At 43.7% G+C, this 20,745-nt stretch overlaps 1 protein-coding gene across 2 annotated transcripts in view; it reads left to right on the plus strand.

The window, feature by feature from the left end:
• TTC39A (tetratricopeptide repeat domain 39A) overlaps positions 1-20,745 on the plus strand; it is a 721,538-nt gene that overhangs the window by 557,828 nt on the left and 142,965 nt on the right. The window lies entirely within an intron of this gene.

Below are 20,745 nucleotides of genomic sequence, written 5' to 3' on the forward strand. Positions count from 1 at the left end.
TATACTATAACTAACAGTTAAAAACAAAATATAAGATGAAGATGCGTATCATTCCTGACTTAGAAGATTTTTTCATACAGTCATCTATGGTGCCACCAGGGCGCTCTCCTATTTGCATTAAATAGCTGTAAAATAAAAAATAAAGAGAACAATAAAAAGACAAACACTCTACGGAACGATAGATTGCCTTAATAAAAAATCACCTACCCACACTTAAACGAAGCTCAGTAATTCGAGCTGTATCCCCAAATTCCTATAGCCCTTTAAAAATTACAAGGAGACACACAGCGAGGGCATCCAATAATAGTCCACGTCGGTATCTAAAGGGATTACCCTCGTTCAGAGACCCAAAAAGGTGTTTACGCCTCAGAAGTACTTACATAAGTATGGGAAAGTTCCTTCCTAATTTACGGCACCGCCATCATGCTCCCAAGCGATTCACCTGGGTTAGCCGGACCTCTGCTATTTAAACCGCAGAGCCATGACTCAAAAAAGTGTGTAAATCAATATCACTTGCGGGTTAGAAAGTATAGACCAGTAACCTAAAATGCTAAAACGCGCCATATTGGAAGTCAACTTCAATTCTAAAAAAAAGCCGCTGACGCGCCACACCGTTATCTCGACCGCCCTAAGTAAAAGCCATCTTGAAGTGGCAAAAGATAGTTATCTTGGCAGCCGAAAATAAACGCCATCTTGAAGTGGCAAAAAGATAATACAAAAAAATTATCATAAATATATGCTGGGAGACCAACATAAAATACTAGACAAACCGGATAAAGGTCCTCTAGTCGGAAAATACCACAAAACTCTAACTTTTCTCAAAATATCAAAAACTGTCCATTTGGAGATAACAAACTCGCTCGACCCTCGCCAGCATCAGCGACATGTCAGAGTCCTTTGAGACATAGAATAAGAATTCACATAATAAACAGGTCTAAACAATGTGAACCTCGATAGAATGCAATGTACAAGAGCACTAAGTCTTCTAAGGGTACTAAGTCTTAAATTTAGTGTAATAATGAATGACGCTCACACCAAGAGAATTTCTAAACTACACGTGACCGTATATCCGAAGGCGCAAAGATTAAATAAGTCGGTGCTAATAGGGTACATCAAATTCGGAGGTTCAAAAAAGGGGTAGTAAGAAAAATCTTATTCCCTTAAATCCGATATAGCCAATAAAGAAAAACCAGAACATAACATGATCAACCTAATATAAACAGAGTAGGTCTAAGATCTATAAGATCAAAAGTCACTCTGGCTAATGAAGCAAAGGAAAATGTCTGCCAAAATACATTAGGATCAAAAACGGGGGTTTCAGAAATACTCCACAAAAGTAATAAATCTAGAATCTTAGGTAATCACATTTCCCCAAGGGAAGAATTTGTTAAGAGCAGTTTCGACTGTCTGTAAGGTATACATCCAGAAGACCTCCCTTTTCCGTCTCAAAGCATCAATATTACCATCTTTAGGAGCATGGATACCTTCCAATATCAACCATTGCAGATCATTGATGGAGTGTTGTTTCTCCACCCAGTGTCTCACCAAGGGAGCTCCACTGCGTGTGTTATTAATAGCAGATTTGTGCTCGCTAAATCTTACCCTCATTTCTCTACTGGTTTCTCCCACATAACCTTAGCACATGGGCAAAGGATCAGATAAACCACATTAGCAGTTCTGCAGTTCGTCATTTCCTTAAACAGGAAGTTCTTCTTCCCCCATTCTAAATTAGAAGTCACTTTGACAAAATTGCATGCATGGCAATTACCACACTTGTGAGTGCCTAGAACGGGGTTCGTTCCAGTGATAGAACGCTGAAGAGTTTCCTTCTGTTCTGGTACTCTGGATTTCACCAGAGTTCCTTAGATTTTTATTCATATGGAAAGCAAAAATAGGTTTGGGTAGGATATTAACCTGATTTCCTGAATTGAGGAAATGCCATGAAGAATTGATCGCCTGGCGCAATTTGTTATTAAAGGTTGAATGCCTTGTAACACAGACCAAGTTATTCTAACACAGACCAAGTTATTCTGATTCTCCTTAGATTTAGTTTGGAGAGGGGAGTCGCGATCATAATACTTGGCCCATTTGTAGGATTCTTTGACAATTCTGTATGGGTATCCTCTGTTAAGCAATTTGATTTTTAGTTTTCCGCATGAAAATCAAAACTTTTTAAACAAGTCCAAATCCTGCGGAGACGCAGGAATTGACTAAAGGGTATACTGTCTTTTTGACTGCGGGGGTGGTAACTCTGATACTGCAAAATCGTATTGCATGCAGTGGGTTTCCTATATAGTGAAACCTCAATATGCCGATCCACAACCTGGGTCCAGATGTCTAGAAATTCTATTTTACCCTTGCTGAAATTAGGACTGAATTTTAGATGAGGGTCGCATAAATTAATCCATAGAATGAATTCAGTGAGGTGTTCTTCTGGTCCACTCCAAATGAAAAAGATTTTGTCAATAAATCGGTGCCAATGCAAGATATTTTCGAAAAAAGGAGCAATCACGTTAAAGATAAATCTATTCTCAAAGGCACCCATATAAATATTGGCTACATTCGGGGCACAGGTAGCACCCATGCTGATACCCAGGATTTGTTTAAAGATGGAGTTGTCAAATTCAAAGTAGTTTTCTTGTAAAACTACTGCCAGACACTCTAAAATAAACAAATTATCTGCTTGATTGGTACTGGTTTCAAGGGCACCTTTTACAGCTTCTAACACTCCCCTTTGGGGGATATTAGAGTATAGAGCCTCGATGTCAATCAAGACTAAAACATCATTGTTCGGATTAAAATTAATTCCTTCGATTTTTTTTCTTTTAATGTGACCAGTGCCCCTCACATGAGATGGTAGATTAGAGACTAAAGGTGCCTTGAATACATCAACATATTTCGACAATGGTTCAGTCAGTGAACCAATGGTCGAGACAATAGGTCTGAAAGGTGGATTATCAGTATTCTTATGCTTTTTAGGTAGACCATATAGCACCAGAATTTAAAAAAATGATTTATTCAGATATTCAAACTCCTGGTTACAAATAGAGCCTCTATCCAGATCTCTTTGCGCGATGTTGAGAATAGGGGGATTACCACCCAAAAGTGTATTTGGAGCACTATTATTCCAGACAGATAAATTTGAAACATTAGCAATATGACACTAAAAATGCGGGTTGAGAAATGGTGTAGCGAAAACCAAATTGAAAACACGCCAAAAGCAAAGCAGTTGCTACCTTGGAACAAAAAGCACTAATAATGTGGGCTGATGAATGCGATGTCAGAAACAGAATTTAAATTAAAAACCGCTTAGGGTTTGATGTGGAGGCACGGAGCACTACTATTGCAGTTTGACAAATGCTGTAGCGAAAACGAAAGCAAAGTTGTTGATACAACAGAGCTGTCGGTAAACCAAAACATTGGCTCGAACGAAATTCCTAAATTAACCAAGCTTTCCAAATGCAAATAAACAACAAATGTTGAGAAACGGTGTAGCAGAAACCGAATCAAAAACACGCAAAAAGCAAATCAGTTGCTACAGCCGTGCAAAAAGTACTCCAAGGGGCATATTATCAAGAACCGGCATTAAAATTATCGCCGCTTTAGCGGCAGTATCCTGCCGTAAAGCGGCGATAATTTTAACGCTGCTCTTGATAATATGCCCCCAAATGCGGGCGGAAAAATGAGAAAACGCTAATAATGCGGGTTGACAAATGGCGTAACAAGGGAATGAAAAACATGACAAAAGCAAATGAGTTGCTACAGCGGTGCAAAAAAAGATTAATGCGGACTGATAAATGAGAGAGCACTAAAAATGCGGGTTGAGAAATAACATAGCAGAAACCGAATGAAATACACGCAAAAAACAAATCATTTGCTACAGCGGTGCAAAAAACACTAATAATCCGGACGGATAAATGAGAAAACATTAATGCGGATTGAGAAATGGCGTAGTGAAAACCGAATCAAAACACGCGAAAAGCAAGGCATCAGCTAAATCGGAACAAAAAGCACTAATAATGCGGACTGATAAATGAGAAACCACTAATAATGCAGGTGGCAAAATAGCGTAGTGAAAATTGATTCAAAAAACGCGCAAAAAGCAAATCAGTTGCTACAGCGATGCAAAAAGCACTAAGAATGCGGGCGGATAAATGAGAACACTAATAATGCGGGTTGAGAAATGGCGTCGCAAAAACTGAAGCAAAAACACGCCCAAAGCAAATCAGTTGGTACATCGTATCAAAAAGCACTATATATTTTGTGCTGTCCTTGTCAAAAACATTACTGCAAATGGCTACTAATGCATTTTGACATATGCCGTAGCGAAAACGGAAGCAAGGCTGTTGGTACAAGGGAAGAGCTGTCGGTAAACCAAAACATCGGCTCGAACAAAATTCCTAAGTCAACCAAGCTTCCCTTCAAGTCCCCATTAAAAACAAGAATTGGCCGCACGTGCGCCTCGCGCTTAAAGTTTAAAAAAAAAAGACAAGCCCGGCGGAGCATGGCGCGCGCGAGCTTGGGGGCGGGGGAGCGCATTCCAGGCGGGGGAGCGGACCCTTTGAAGTGCTCCCAAAAAGCGGATTGCATGGCGGCACGATGCGCGTGATTGTGCGCGTGCTAGCCATGCAATCCGCTTTTTGGGAGCACTTTTAAAACCCCCTTACAATAGTCTCGCTTTGCGATCGCTTACGCGATAGCAAGGCGAGACCTAAAAAGTGTATAAATCAATTTCACCTGCGGGTTAGAAAGTATTGACCAGTAACCCAAAATGCTAAAACATGGTCGCGCCATATCGGAAGTCGACTTTAATTCAAAAACAAATGCCGCCGACGCGCCACACCGTTGTCTCGACCGCCCTAAGCAAAAGCCATCTTGAAGTGGCAAAAGATAGTTATCTCGGCAGCCGAAAATAAATGCTATCTTGAAGTGGCAAAAAGATAATACCAAAAAATAATCATAGATATATGCTGGGAGACCAACATAAAATACTAGACAAACCAGATAAAGGTCCTCTAGTCGGAAAATAGCTCAAAACGCGAACTTTTCTCAAAATTTAAAAAACTGTCCGTTTGGAGATAACAAACTCGCTCGACCCTCGCCAGCATTAGCGACATGTCAGAGTCCTTCGAGACATAGAATAAGAATTCACATAATAAACAGGTTTAAACAATGTGAACCTCGATAGAATGCAATGTACAAGAGCACTAAGTCTGCAAAGAGTACTAAGTCTGAAATTTAGTGGAATAATGAATGACGTTTCTTTTTATGTGTTCTATGTGGAGACATGTACCGGAATTATGGTTTTCTCCCGATTAAATGGTGGCTCTATATGGATTATAAAGAATACTGTTTATGTTGAACTGATTGTTTGAGATAATTTATATGTATATTTATTTATATTTTAAAAAAAGATAAAAAAGACCTTTTGTTAATAAAAGAAATCAACTGTTCTTCTGTGGGACATTCCTTATTATCAATGAATCTATGATGTTGATTATTTTGTAAGGAGTTGATTGTTGTATATTTCTCTGTTTTCTTCCCTGGTTCTCCCCTTACCTATTCACGTTACAGGGACCCTCTTATGTATATTGTGTAGTGAGCACAGGACCCACGTCTGGGCATACCCTTCCCACTTAGGGCGACATATGCAAAAGAAACAATCGATGGATGGAATGCTGGACAATGCAAACATTCACCCCAGTCACAAGGATCTGGGTTTAATCCATCATTTTTTTGCTCACCACAGCACGCCAGTTTGGACCCAGCCATATACAAATCAGTCTTGACCCTGTTCCTTGTGGGAACAGTCCAGCCCAAACTGCCAAGCCAGGTCCCCCCTGGACCGGAAACAAGCATCCTGGGACCGGTTTCAGGGCATCACCCTTCATCAGCCAGGCTAGCTTGAATCCAGTGGTGTAGTGAGCACGGGACCCACGTCTGGGCATACCCTTCCTACTTAGGGCGACATATGCAAAAGAAACAATTGATGGACGGAATGCTGGACAATGCAAACATTCACCCCCAGTCACAAGGATCTGGGTTTAATCCATCATTCATTTGCTCATTACACCATCCCAGTTTGGACCCAGCCAAACTGGAACGGCATGGTGAGCAAGAAAACGATGGATTTAGGCCCAGATCTCTGTACTGGGGTGAATGTATGACATTGTTCTGCATTCTGTCCATCATTTTTTCTTTTTGCATTTGTCACCCTGAGTGGGACGGGTATGCCCAGACGTGGGTCCCGTGCTCTCCATGCCACTGGAGTCAAGCTATCCTGGCTGATGAGGGCTGAAAGCCCGAAACCGGTCCTAGGATGCTTGTTTCCGGTCCAGGGAAGACCTGGCCTGGCAGTTCGGGCTGGACTGTTTTTATTGGGTGCAGGGTCAAGACTGATTTGCATATGGCTGGGTCCAAACTGGAATGGCATGGTGAGCAAAAAACGATGGATTTAGGACCAGATCTCTGGACTGGGATGAATGTATGACATTGTTCTGCATTCTGTCCATCATTTGTTCTTTTTGCATTAGCCTGTGGCCATGAGTATAAGAATGCCCGGGGAATAACATTCTCAGATTGATTTTCACTGTCCACCTTCTGGTGGGCATGCTGCGTCGCCTACAAACATATTACGGGCACCTACTCCCTCATGTTCTGTAAAAAAAAAAAGTAACTCTTTGCTAGAAAAACAGAAGAGGAAAAACTCTGTGTCTTCCTAGGAGACCTGGTTAAAAACATTAAAAAGGGCTGCAAAATGTGATTATTTATGTCACCAAAAGACACACTACGCATAAAACAACCTTCAAAATAGCTTGAAAACTGAAACGGTCACTACTGGAGAGTCTGTAATAGTTTACATTACCTTGCCAACACTTGTTTGACTTTTCAGGCCAATAAAGTACAATGTATTATGAAGAAAAAACAATGTTTTGTTTAACATCTGGACAGGCGCACTGCATTTAGGGAAACAAAAAGTTTGTTTTTAACCTCTCTCTCCACAAAAAGAGTGCAAGAACAGAATAATGTTGTCTACCAACACACATCTTTCATTTGTGTTTCACACCATAACTCAAGATTACACACTGTGAGGATTTGCATCCACATAAGATGCTTGGTTCCTCTGAACTCCTGGTGGAAGCCTTCTAGTAAGGTACCATCTGAGAAGACCTCAGCTGTGTGTGATAGTGATTAGAATCTCACGCAAAGTCTAAAAAAACAGAGAAAGAGTTACTAGGACTAGACCTAATTCAAAATACTCTAATGGAAACTCACAAACTTTGAGAATATATATCAAAGTTTGGCAGTAATTCTAGTTTGTGTGGCACCCAATGACCAACCTCTGATAGTAACTAGTTCTAAAATAAAGCCCCTGCACATTAAGGTCCATGAAGTTCTTTCTGTTGAGCGTTGTCTACGCAAACCTCAGGAGAGTGTCGCTGGAGCAGCAGAAATCTATGCCCCATAATCGAGTGAGGCTTAAAAAGTACAAAAGTTGGCCACATTTCAAAAGCATTGAAGTACTGTGTGTCAAGACAAATATAGAAGTCTTGAGTCTCTCTTTATATAGTATGTAACCTGGAACTGCTACTCTCATTCAATCAATTAATCAGACAATTTGTAAAGCGCACTACTCACCCGTGAGGGTCTCAAGGCGCTGGGGGGAGGGGTGCTGCTACTGATCGAATAGCCAGGTCTTGAGTAGCCTCCTGAAGGTTAGTAGGTCCTGGGTCTGCCATAGGAGGATGGGGAGGGTGTTCCAGGTCTTGGCGGCGAGGTGGGAGAACGATCTGCTGCTGGTGGTCGCTCTTCGGATGCGGGGGATGGTGGCTAGGGCATGGTCGGCGGAGCAGAGCTGACGGTTCGGGGTGTAGAAGGTGAGTCGTTTGTTGAGGTATGCCGGTCCGGTGTTGTGGAGTGCCTTGTGTGGTTGGGTGAGGAGCTTGAAGGTGATCCTCTTGTTGACTGGAAGCCAGTGCAGGACTCTCAGGTGGGGTGTGATGTGGCTGTGGCGAGGGATGTCGAGGATCAGGCGTGCAGAGGCATTCTGTATGCATTGTAGTCGTTGCAGGAGTTTGGCCGAGGCTCCTGCGTAGAGGGCGTTTCCATTGTCCAGCCTGCTGCTGACGAGGGCCTGGGTGACCTCTCTTCTTGTTTCGGTGGTGATCCACCTGTAGATCTTACGGAGCATGCGGACGGTGTTGAAGCAGGAGGATGAGACGGCGTTGACTTGCTTGATCATGGAGAGTGTTGAGTCGTGGATGAACCCCAGGTTGCGTGCGTGGTCGGTGGGTGTCGGCGCTGCTCCCAGTGCGGTCGGCCACCAGGAGTCGTCCCAGGCTGAGGGGGTGGAGCCGAGCATGAGGACCTCCGTTTTGTCCGAGTTCAGCTCCAGGCGGCTGATCTTCATCCACTCAGGGACGGCCTTCATTCCTTCGTGGAGGTTGGTTTTGGCAGTGAGGGGGTCCATGGTGAGGGAGAGGATCAGCTTGGTGTCGTCGGCGTAAGAGATGATGTTGAGATCGTGCAGTCGGGCGACGTGGGCGAGCGGTGCCATGTAGACATTGAACAATGTCGGGCTGAGGGATGATCCTAGGGGTACGCCGCAGATGATCTCGGAGGCTACGGAACGGAAAGGGCGGACGCTCTGGGTTCTGCCGGAGAGGAAGGAGGTGATCCATTCCAGAGCCTTGTCTCGGATCCCTGCGTTGTGGAGGTGTGTGCATAGGGTGCGGTGACAGACAGTGTTGAAGGCGGCTGACAGGTCCAGGAGGATGAGGGCCGGGGTTTTGCCGTTGTCCAACAGGGCCCTGGTGTCATCGGTGGCGGCGATGAGGGCAGTTTTGGTACTGTGGTTGCTGCGGGACCCGGACTGAGACGGGTCCAGGATGTTGTTCTCCTCGAGGTAGCGGGTAAGTTGTCCGTTGACGGTCTTCTTGATGACCTTCGCCGGGAAAAGTTCTTGAGGTCCTTCGGATCCGCCTTGGGTTTCTTGAGTAAGGCGTTGATCTCTGCCTGCTTCCAGCTCTCTGGGAAGGTCGCAGTCTCGAAGGAGATGTTGATGGCCTTGCGGAGATGGGGTGCGATGGTGGCGCTAGCTTTGTTGAAGATGTGGTGTGGGCATGGGTCTGACGGAGAGCCGGAGTGGATGATGTTCATGATTTTGATGGTGTCGTTGTTGTTTTTGTTGGTCCAGGTGAGCAGGGGGGTGGCCGTGGGGTCTGAGGTGTCGGTGGCTGTTGAGGCGGCTAGGTTGTTGAAGCTGTCGTGGATGTCTGCGATCTTGCGATGGAAGAAGGTGGCAAGGGAGTCGCACAGGTCTTGTGATGGTGGGATGTAGTTGGTGTTGGAGCTGGGGTTGGAGAGTTCCTTCACGATGTTGAAGAGCTCTTTGCTGTTGTGCGCGTTGTTCTCGAGGCGGTAGGAGGCCTTTTTGGCGGATCTGATGAGGTGATGATGTCTGCGGATGGTGTTCTTGTGGGCTGCGTAGCTGTCCGGTGTCTGTTCACTGTGCCATTTCTTCTCTAGTTTTCGGCAGGTTTGCTTTGAGGCCTGGAGGTCCACGGTGAACCAGCTGGCTTTCTCGTTAGTGCGTCTGTTGGAGGGTTTCTTGATCGGGCGAGAGTGTTGGCGCAGTCGTCGATCCATCGCCTGAGGTTGCGGGCGTCGGTGGGGTCGGCGGGTGGGCTTCAGGCAAGGGTGGTGTTTAGCTGGTCTTCGGTGACTTTGCTCCAGCTGCGCAGGGGGATCTGTTGAGTGCGGTGGTGCGTGGTGGGTTTCTGGAATGTGAAGTGGATGCAGCGATGGTCGGTCCAGTGGAGTTCGGTGGTGTGGTTGAAGGTGACGAGGGAGCTGGCGGAGAAGATGGGGTCAAGCGTGAGGCCGGCGGAGTGGGTGGGCGTTGTGACGAGCTGTCTGAGTCCGAGGTTGGCGAGGTTGTCAATCAGGGTGGTGGAGTTGGTGTCGTCGTTGTTCTCGAGGTGGAAGTTTAGGTCTCCGAGGAAGATGTAGTCTGTGGAGATAAGGGTGTGCGTGCTGACGAAGTCGGCTATGGAGTCGCTGAACTGAGGCTGGGGTCCGGGGGGCCTGTAGACGAGAGTTCCTCTGAGGGTGGGGTTGGGGTCAGTGTGGATCTGGAAGTGCAGATGTTCGGCGGTGTTGAGGGTGTCGTCGGTGCTGGTCGAGACCCTGAGGGTGTTCTTGTGGACGATGGCGATTCCACCTCCTACTCCGTTGGTGCGGTCCCTGCGGGTGATCTTGTAGCCGTCCGGGATGGCTATGGCAATGTCGAGTGCCGAGGAGGCGTTCATCCCAGTCTCTGTCAGGAAGGCGACGTCCGGGGAGGATGTGTCGAGCAGGTCCCAGAGTTCGACGGCGTGTTTGTGTGCAGAGCGGGTGTTCAGTAGTATGCATCTGAGGTGGTTGCGTCCTGTCACGGTGGGCGGTTTGGCGGCTCAGAGGCTGGTGAAGCTGAAGCTCCGGCAGGAGAAGGGTCCTCTGGTGTGCTTCGGGGCGGCCAGAAAGCAGGTGTTTGGTCGTCCGGTGTTGAGTGCATGGAGGGTGCTGGCGGTGTAGTGGCGGCTGTCAGTGTGGCATTCGCGGGGCCACGGGGTCTGGCGCTGGGCGCGGATGGGCGCAGACAGGCTTTCCTTAGGCGTGCCAGCAGCACCCCAGCTTTGCGCCCGCTGCGCGACCGCACAGCGGACACCATTCTAAGGGGAGGTGGAAGGGAGGAGCTTCTGGGAGGCGGGAGCGGGGTACGAATGGGCCAGCAGGGGGGCGGGGCCACAGGGGACGCAGCGGCGGGGAAAATCGGGCGAAAGAACAGACGGGAAAACGGGCGAAAGAACAGGGGCACAGATGCAAAAGGTACCAGCGGGGGAAAGGCGAAGGGGCACAGAGGCAAGGCAGGGACACAGAGGCCGAGGGGGCACAACAGGAACAACAATGTCAGCGAAAAGAACAACAATTACTCTCTGAGATTACCGCTCACAGAATGATTTTCTGATGCTCACCGAGGGCTTTCAAGTTTACTTCTGCATCTTCTCGTGCACCTCTTTTTTGTTTTGTTGGTGTCTCTATGATCACGTGTGACACTCTTCTTCAGGCATGGTGTTAAACGTAGCACATTAGTATTGTCTTGGCCAATTTATTCTAGCACATGTATGATTGTGCTTCTGTCTATGTTGGCATTATGTGCTTGCACATTTAAGTGAGAGCAGCAATGCTAAAGTGTGTACTGCATGCCCCAGGATTGCTCAGGGATGCGCTGCCACACACATGTGCACCTGTGTTTTTTTTAGTCTATTGCTGATGAAGAATATGTTCATTGTGGTTCTTTGCAATGCCCGGCTGACTCCAGCTCCATAGGCCCCGCGGCAAGTTCATGTCATGGCGACAAGATGAGTTTTGATTTTAATGTGTTGCGTTAGTGGACATCTATTGAAGTGCAGGAGGTTTGTACATATAGGATTATAATACTTTACACTTATGGGTCAAATGTTGAAACACTGCTGTTTACTCACTTGCTATACTGGGGTGTATGACGACGATTGACTTTCATCTTTTAGGACTTCCCTAGGGGTGTTTAGTTGGTTCACTGCACACATTGTGTCTGTGGCACGTGCTTGCTAAGGACACTATCGAATTGCAAAAGGGGTTATTGTATCCCGTTCTGGTGCTGCCCGCGTGGTACTCCTTCTTCTGTGGTTCCTGGGTGTTGAGGCCCATCTGCCACAGCTATTGTGGAATAAAGCTGGTATCTGACGGGAGAGCTCTGAGCCCTCTGCGCAAACAGAGTGGTCACGGCTGCTATTTACAAAGAAAATTAAACCCATCCATGTAAACATTAACTGAGCCTACTTTTAAGTAAATGCTAACAAAGTACCCATGCTTCTTCTTGTTCAGCTAATGTAGGTCTGAACACCATCGCCCGGGCAACTGTTTGTTCTCCCTCATGCCTTTGGGTGATGGATGCCTGAGCCTGCCGCATTTAATGCTTCTTTTTATAGTCCATGCTGCTTGCTATGGTTGGGCTCCTGATTCTGATCATCCCTCTTCACAAAGGCAATTGATCCAATGTGAAAATGCTCACAATGTGAAGAGTCTGTCTTAAACTGAACTCAAACTTAACACACTCACTAGCATCTTTCTTCCTGCATGTCTCCGAATACTTGTTACTCAAGTCAGTGTTGTGTTTACGGGGTCCCCGAGCACTGTTTTCCAGATAGTTAGTCTAGTCTGTTATAAAACTAAAGTGCAAAGATGTGTCTTTGTTTCTCTGTGGAAACTGTGGTGATTGTGTGGGTCACAGTCATTGCTTTTCATTTGCCTCCAGGCCGGTTGCAGTCACTCTGGAGCCATCTGGCTAAGTGGTAGGTTTCAGCTGCCTAACTCCTATACATGGAGCTTGTTCATTTGCTCAATGTCTGTCCGTTCAAGACGTATCTACTTGTCTCTACAAGTTCCACAAGCTCTCCTCCTGTGAGGGGCTTCTGGAAACATTGAAACAGCTAGGGGAGGGAGAATATACTTTGTCATTTATTTCCAGGATTACTCCCCCCACATTGTCTGAATTGCTAAAGTATTTTATTTCAGAGCCTTCCAGCTTATTTGAATCAGATCTGCACCATGTTGTATAAGCATCCATTGTGATTTGCTTCACTGTTTATCGAGCTGAGACCGCGTGGTTCCTTGTTCCACACTATCTTTCAACATTGGTCAAATGACCCTAATGTATTTGCTGTAGCTCTTCTTGGCTTAGTAGTTATGAGCTCTGTAATGGTAGATGATGCTCTATCTAGAAAGTCTGGTGTCTATAGGCTAAGTTCGGATATTCAAACAAATCTCTTAATATGCTTCAGTTTATCAGTTTGATCATTAAGGAAATCATTTATCATGCCATCTTTTTCAAGGTTTGAATAGATTTTATTGCCACTCTAATGCATCAAAAAAACAATAACAATCAGCAATTAACAAAACAAATAGAAAACCTTTCCCCCCAACTCATGGGCTCCATCCCCTCCACACCCAGCTACCCTTTCCCTACTGCTCCCATCTTCCCCGTTACTCTGCTATTGCATTCAGGAGCCCCGCGATGCATCTTCAAATATTAGTCGAGCCTTGGTGGTGGCCACTTGAGAGGATTTTGGCAAAACCCTAGAATAGTAGTCATCGAGTTATGAATCATTTAAAATCTTTAAAACCCTGAGTCTCTTGGGGAATGTGAGTTCCTTATAGTCCTGGTTGAAGTAGACGAGAAGCAGTCTTCATTGTTTTGTGAAATGTGAAAGTTTTTGAATCCCCAAAATCCAATAGAGCCATCTCTTGTCCCCAAAGGGAGAGGATAGTTTGTTTAGCATCCAATAATGTCAGAAACAAGTCGACCCAATTACCACGTAAATGGTATTAAATGGTATACGCCTGTGGCTGTGCAGCCTAGAAGTACCACTTCCAGGCATTTGTCTCAGTCTCAGCCCGTAATCTGCTCTACAGATGATAACACAGAATTCCAGAATTGCCCAAGTCTGTGACAGGACCATAAGTTATGTGTCCTGGTTCCTTCTTTCCCACATCCCCTGCAGCAATTAGGATTGTCCCTCTTCCTCACATGGCACATACTGGGTCGGGCTGTAGGATTTTCATAGCTAGGTAGTATGTTCTCTTGTTGTTTCTGGTCAAGGGTGATTTGTAAGTCTCCCAGGCATGTTGGAATGCGAATTTGTGACCCTCCTGTCTGAGATTAAGCATATTCTGAATTTTGGATGTGGCGTGTTTATCATCTGTGCAAGTCAGTAGCTATTTTTCAAAGGAGGTCAGGTTCCTGGTAGCCCCTTGTTTGGTACTAGGGTTGTGTGGCCCTTGGTGTAACTGCATCTATGGACTGCTCTAGTCCTAAGAGCACATAGTCCACTGTGATAAATACCGTCCCAGAGGATGCTTAGTTCTTCAGCCGTCACACAGGCCGAGTTCCTTTAAATGTTGCTTGCCTGTAGCTGATAGTGCTATAGATCCTCCTTTCCCTGTCTGATCTGTGTCTGCCTCTATATCTAGTACTAGATTGAGGCCCCCCTCTACTATGATTTGGGCTGGTGACCAGGCTGTGATTTGAAGAAGATTTTTGGCAGTGCTTAATTCGAGCCGGTGGTTTCCAGTGCTCAGCACCGGCACTTAATCATCAACACCGGCGCATTTCATGAGCACCAATTAAGGATACATTAATTTATGGTAGGCACTGGGAGATTGTCATTTTTCCCAGAATCACAAGATGTTGAGTCATCACTGAGACTCAGACCTGGTTCCCCAGCTACGAATTCTGCAGCTCTGGCTATTACGCCCCCCCCCACCACTTTCATGGTTAGTAGCAGGTTCTGTTTTAGGCACCGCTAACAGGAGAAATGGATTGGTGCAAGCTACCTTCTGACGAGAGTTCCATCCCTTATGTTTTTTTTTTTACAAATTAACCACGGTTTCTTGGCCATGCTTGTGGCTCTATAATGAGTCCAGGGTGAGTCGCTCGCCCCTCAAGATTCCTTTTCAGTGCTACCCATCGGCCCTCTTTGTCCTTCTGTGTGTCCTCGGCCACTAGTAGACATCTGCTATTTAGCGATTTCCCCATCCCTAAAGGTGTTCAGCCCTCTGACATTATATATATATTGATAGCATGTTAATCGTCATCGCAGTGGCCAGTGGTCGACATCCCTCTCAGAGTAATAAAAGTATTGCTGGGGCGGAGAGGCCGCCGGTCCACGACCCCTCTTTTTTCCTCTCCAACTCATGAATAACAACGCCTGTTATTGCAACAAATCAATAGCTAGTGTAAGAGTTTTGAGGCCTGGAAATGAGGGTCAAGTAACATAATAGAGCACTGCCCATCTTATCAACCAAAGTCAAAGAGTATGGCATCTATTTCAAGGTTTACACTTTGATGTGTATGCACTTTGGTTCATCATTATATCGCCCAGTCTAGTTTTTAAAGAGCTTTGTTTTTCCTTCCTCTCCATTTCCTTGGTTGTGGCACAGCTATTATTCTACTCTAAAAGACCACCTGCCATTCCTGCTTGAGGTGTATTGCGAGTCCCCTTCTTTGTCATCAGACTCTAGGTAGAATCTGGTGTCCTCTTCTACAATACTCTTCAACAATATTGAAGATTGCTGGGCCATTTAGAAGCTTCCTGTTTATTTATGTATGTATTTATTTGATGTATTTGTAAAGCCTGTCATGCAAATGGCAACCACCACAGACCACTCTAGGTAAGGTGACATGGTAATTGCATTCACAAGGATTCTTTTAGAGGATAAGACAGGGAATTGCTATATTCCAATGTGACTGTGAAACTAAAAGTGATCTATGTGGATGAGGTGGTAAACCTGTGACAATATTTAAAAAAAACATGCCCTAGACATGAACTGGCTTAATATTAGGCTGAAGTTAAGCACATGACAAGACTGAGGTGCAGAGGAAGTCTCAAAAGTTCTGAAACAGGTGGATTTCAGTCTGTAGGCTAGTATAAAAAGGTGGATATTGTACCTCTCAGAAAGGTAATGAGGTATTTTGCATGCTAGGTGTACAGGTAGGTTATTCCACAATGAGGATAAGGCACACAGTGATGTGTTTTTGAAATATTATCTTTTGTGGTGCTAGGAAGTGAGAAGGGTGAGGTTGGATGACTTCAGGTTCTTGGCATGAGGCCAATGCAGGAGGATCTCAGAAACCTTTGAAATGGGGCAGTGCCTTGATGTAGTGTGTGTATGAGATGGGCAGCTTGCTTTTGAGTTAGATTAGTTATTTCTGTTGGCAGTACTCTAAATGGTATTGTAGAAATTCGGCTTAGAGGACACCAGCAAGAGAAGCACGTTAATTTTACGAGGAATAATCAGCAGAGAGAGCAATCCAAGTAGTACTGCTTAAAAGAACATATTCTATGTAAAAGAACTAAAGTGTAAAATAGAGGCTGCTATCGAAAGGACTTCCAGGGAGTGTCTCTTCTGGACTGGTGTAGTAGATGTGCCCATAGAAATGAGCGGAGTGATGGGTAAGTAGGACAGATCTAGTGGGTCCAGCAATAGGGTCTCTATTTTCTGATTATTTAAGATGAGCTAGTTTTGTTTGTCTATTGTTGGGCATCTTTCAGACACTTTGCCACTCTGTAAGGATCTCAAGGGAACAGATGTTCCAGGATTGGGGATGCATTACAAACTTTTGAGTTTCTAAGTCATAACAAACATTTGCAAGTCACACTCTGTTGCAAATTTACTCCTGTCAAGGGCGGTATTAAATCTGTATGCAGGGTGAGAATCTAGATGCAACCCCCCTAAAATTAGAAGCGGTGAACGAAAGTAGTTTCTCCAGTGTGGGGTAGAGGGGGGGTATAATTTCACCCAGCTAGGAAAAGCTCTCAATGTTTTACTTTTCTGGATCTGAGAGGAGGCTTCAATATAATATCCCATCCACTACTATTTTTCTTTTTAGCTTCTCATGATCAAGACCAAGGGCTTATAGAAGTTATTAAATATTTGCATAATGGAAACAGCTGTATATCAAGGCTGGGCTCCAGCTGTAATGCGATTCAATTTTATATCAATTCGCTGGATACACCCCTGACTTGAATTAAGGCTGACATCCCCTTGATGGATGGTCTTCTCATAGCAGCTCACCTGTGGGTGGATGCCATAGTTATTACAGCAACTAAAATGCGGTACCTGTAGAGACATTAATATTCATCTCTTTATTGGAGAATAATTTTGGAATAAAATTAAGTCATGATCCCCGGCCCAAAAGAAAACTTTCTGTGGTTTCGTACTGTCTTAACATTTAATTGAACAATGTAAAGTCATTTGATTACAGCAGCATATATTTAGCATAATAGCTTATGATAACCATAGGACCAAACACCCAGAATGATTCTTGTTAAAAGTGCTAGTGTGTCCTGTTTAGGTACAGGATTTGTAGGTTGGAGTATTTCAAACATACTTAAAGTTTATGAGTTCAACACTGCACCCCTTATACTCTACGGAGTATACTCAATTTAACATTACTTTAGTAATTGAAAATACTTTTCTATACATACTTTGAGTATCAATTTATTAAAGCCACTGATTACCCTAAGATCAGATTTGATTTGAAGTTGATTGGTTGCATTATAGGTCACCACCATCGCCTCGTGTTCTGTGTGTGTATATGAATACCCCTAATGCATCCCTGCTTAGATTAGCATGCCTAAATGCTACCAAATGTCATTGGCTGAAGTGTGTGAGGAAAACATTGATATTTTTTTAACCAGTCTTACACTTTAACAGGGACACAGATCGAGAATATACAAAATGTATAGTCGCTACATTTGCTTCTTAAATATTGGCTAGCATCAACTCAGCTATGTTGATTACTGTGCCCACAAACCAATCTTAGGTAAAGAAATCTACCTTCATGAAATGCTCATGAGAGCTCAATGAGCACACTAGATTAAATTTACTTTAGTGACTCTCACTGAGGTATACAAGTTGAGGGTCATCGCAATCGTCTGCTATAACTTCCCCATACTGTTCTCGTAGCACTCACTAGATCTTTACAAAGACTATCTAATTTTCTTTCTTTGTCTATCGGAGTGTTAACAAAAGCTGATTACATATTCTGGTATGGAAGGCCCACTTATGAACGTTCAAACTGATGAGCTGATGTTTTTCTAATCAGGTGTTACACAAGCATCAGGATTATGTGTACCTAAGAACATTTTCAAGGGTTGGCTAAAATGAGCCAAAACTTTCTTTGGCAATCGAGATGATAATGGCTCTCTCAAATAATTGAAATATATTTTGTAAATTACAGAATTAGGGCCATGATTCAATGATACATCGCCTCCATTGTGTATATTTGGAATAATATGTAACTGTTGTTTTACCACTATCACTTTAAGGGGAGTTGGTCATACTAACAAGTCCAACAGATATAATATTATGGTTTATACTTTGTTTATATTTACTATACTTTATTTTTTATGGCAAGACGTGTGTTGTGTGCTAAGCTTACATGAAGGATGAATGTATCTATTTTTATTGTGGCAATTTTATTGTAATTGACATTTATATGGCTTAATAGATTTATTTTCGATTAAAGTATTTGAAATTTAAAGGAAATAGAATTGAGTGACATCTGCAGTTTCCCGAGAGTACTCCTAAATTTTTTTGTGAATTTCTCAAATGTTATAAATATACTTTAAACTTAGGAGTAAATATAATTGTATGATCTATTTTGTAAAGTGGCTGAAAGTATCATGCCGGGTATCACCCATTATTTTTATATTTGAGCCTGATTCACAAACTGCACTAGTACTACAAAGCGCTATTGACAAACTGCATTTTTGTAGTAACTTACACTTTTGAGTAAGCTTACTACTTTTCAGTATTCACAAACTGCACTTTTGAGTAACTTACACTTTTGTAGTAACTTACACTTTTGAGTAAGCTTACTACTTTTCAGTATTCACAAACTGCACTTTTGAGTAACTTACACTTTTGTAGTAATTTACACTTTTATACACTTTTGTAGTAATTTACACTTTTATACTAAGTCCCTTTCTCCATTATTGTCCACGGGAGGCTGTTGCAGTACCAGTAGTTGGTCATATGTAGTGCTGGGCTAACTACAGAAGTGTAGATTACTACACCTGTCCTGCTCACCCTATGGATAAATCCACCTCATACTCCAATTTCGTCTTCCTGGTGTATATATACAAATCATGGGTACGAGCCACAGATTTTAACGTTGTATAAACCTAGAAGAACATATCTTCCACAGTAGCGTGCAGCAACCCTAGCAGTCAAGGAGCTGATATTTAAATTCTGTAAACAAATGACTATTTAAAAACAGGATATTTCGCTTCAAATACAATTCGTTTTCACTAGCTTCTTTAGTAGGTACTTGCGTGAAGTTCAAAGTAATCTGCTTTTTTGGGAAAGTGGAACTCAGGAATGAAAAGTCAAAACATGCTTTAACTAAATTGTTCTAAGCATTCAATTTCGATGGTGTGCGTTCCCTTCTCATAAAGGTAATAAGAATGCATCAACTCACCCGTCCTTAATTTGTGCACTCTTTTTTGGGGGGGATGAACTTGCATTGCATCACCAGACTTTGACTTCGAGCAAGAGAGAGAAAGTCAGAAAAGGGGGTATAAAGGAGGAAGATAAAGATAGCTAAACAGTCACGGAGGGAGAAAGCAGGGTTACAATTAACCTGCCAGAGTGAGATAAAGAGGCAGGAAGTGTAGAGTGGTGGTAGAGCGCGGCATGAGGTGGAATCACGACTCCGTACCTATGGTGTTTGGCAATCACAGCATTCAAGAGCAGTGGTAGCGAGCTACTAAGAAATTTCTTGGGCTCCTGCGCATTTGTTTGTTTTTTAATACATCAGGCAGTGCACTCTGCACATCTCTATAAAATGACTACTGCCCTATTTCTGCCCTTCATCTCCGTCGCTTCCATGGATGTTCCACTCATGATGGCCTAATACATCGATAAACCTGAAAAGGCGAGTGTGTAACATGACCAGACAAGAAAGCCTGGAGGTCCTGAATGATTTATATTTACCCTAGTGACAACAACAATGTTATAAAATAACTGGACCATGCATGTGTGAGGTAGTACACATGTTGGCCGACACCATTAGTCCTGTACGCTTGCCTTTCATTAAGTAGCCATCGGCACCGAAGGTCTAAGTGGCCTACCTACACGACACAACAATGTCTGTACAGATGAAAGCAATATTTTATTTGTATTTCCAGTACAGGACTTGGAGTATTTATGAGACATGGTGCAGGGAAGGGAGGGTGAAAATGCTGGAAGCGTCCAAAGAGCATGTCCCAGACTTAGTGGTTATGCCAATTTGATTAGTGCATGAACAATGGTGCCTAATTGAGTATTTCAAGCAAAGTATAATCAAAGTCAAATAGTAATTTAATGTACAAAAAAAGTAAAACTTTAAGAAACAACAGGGTGGATGCTAGTGAGAAACGTGCTCGGTGCCTTGTGACTTGAGGAAGCGAGATGCACACACCCCTTTCTACATCCACGTGTGTATGTTGCTCTTTACTTATGTCTCAGGTTATAATTCCTTTCTCTGTCCTTTCACAGTGTTCTTTCAGGCTCCATATTTGACTAAGTCCTGATGATGATCCTGCACTTACAACACGATCGAAACGTTGTATACTCGCATGCAACCCCATTCCATTGTACATTATAATACACTGGCTGCGCTGTTTTTTATTACTTTGATACACACTTTGGTCACCTTTATGACACATATATATCACACTTCAAAGAGCATTGAGCATATTTGTCACTAACACCCACTCCATCGGTTATTACATTTTTGTGTCTTGCTTTTTTGCATTTTATTTGTACATTAAATTATCATTTGGTGTTTTGATTGAATTACTCCATTAGGGACTGTTGTTCTTGCATTAACCTAATATACCCAGGTTCCTAATGACTCTAGGGTTTCCCTTGTATACTTGTAACTTTCATGATTATGCCAATGATCACACCTCAGCCCTAGCAAGAGATGAAAGCAGGTGCCTATCGGTGTGAGTGCGCCAACTCTCTCACCTTTCCCTCAGACATTTGCATTGAGTAGTCAGAAATGGTTAAGCATAAAAAACGCAAGAAAGGAGGCGAACAGCAGCCATGGGAACACTGCAAGTTGGAAGCACTTTTGCACTGCCTTGGACTCCCCGTTTGAGAGATCTAATCTTC

Source organism: Triturus cristatus, chromosome 4_2 (assembly GCF_964204655.1).
Source record: "Triturus cristatus chromosome 4_2, aTriCri1.1, whole genome shotgun sequence".
Classification (NCBI taxonomy): domain Eukaryota; kingdom Metazoa; phylum Chordata; class Amphibia; order Caudata; family Salamandridae; genus Triturus; species Triturus cristatus.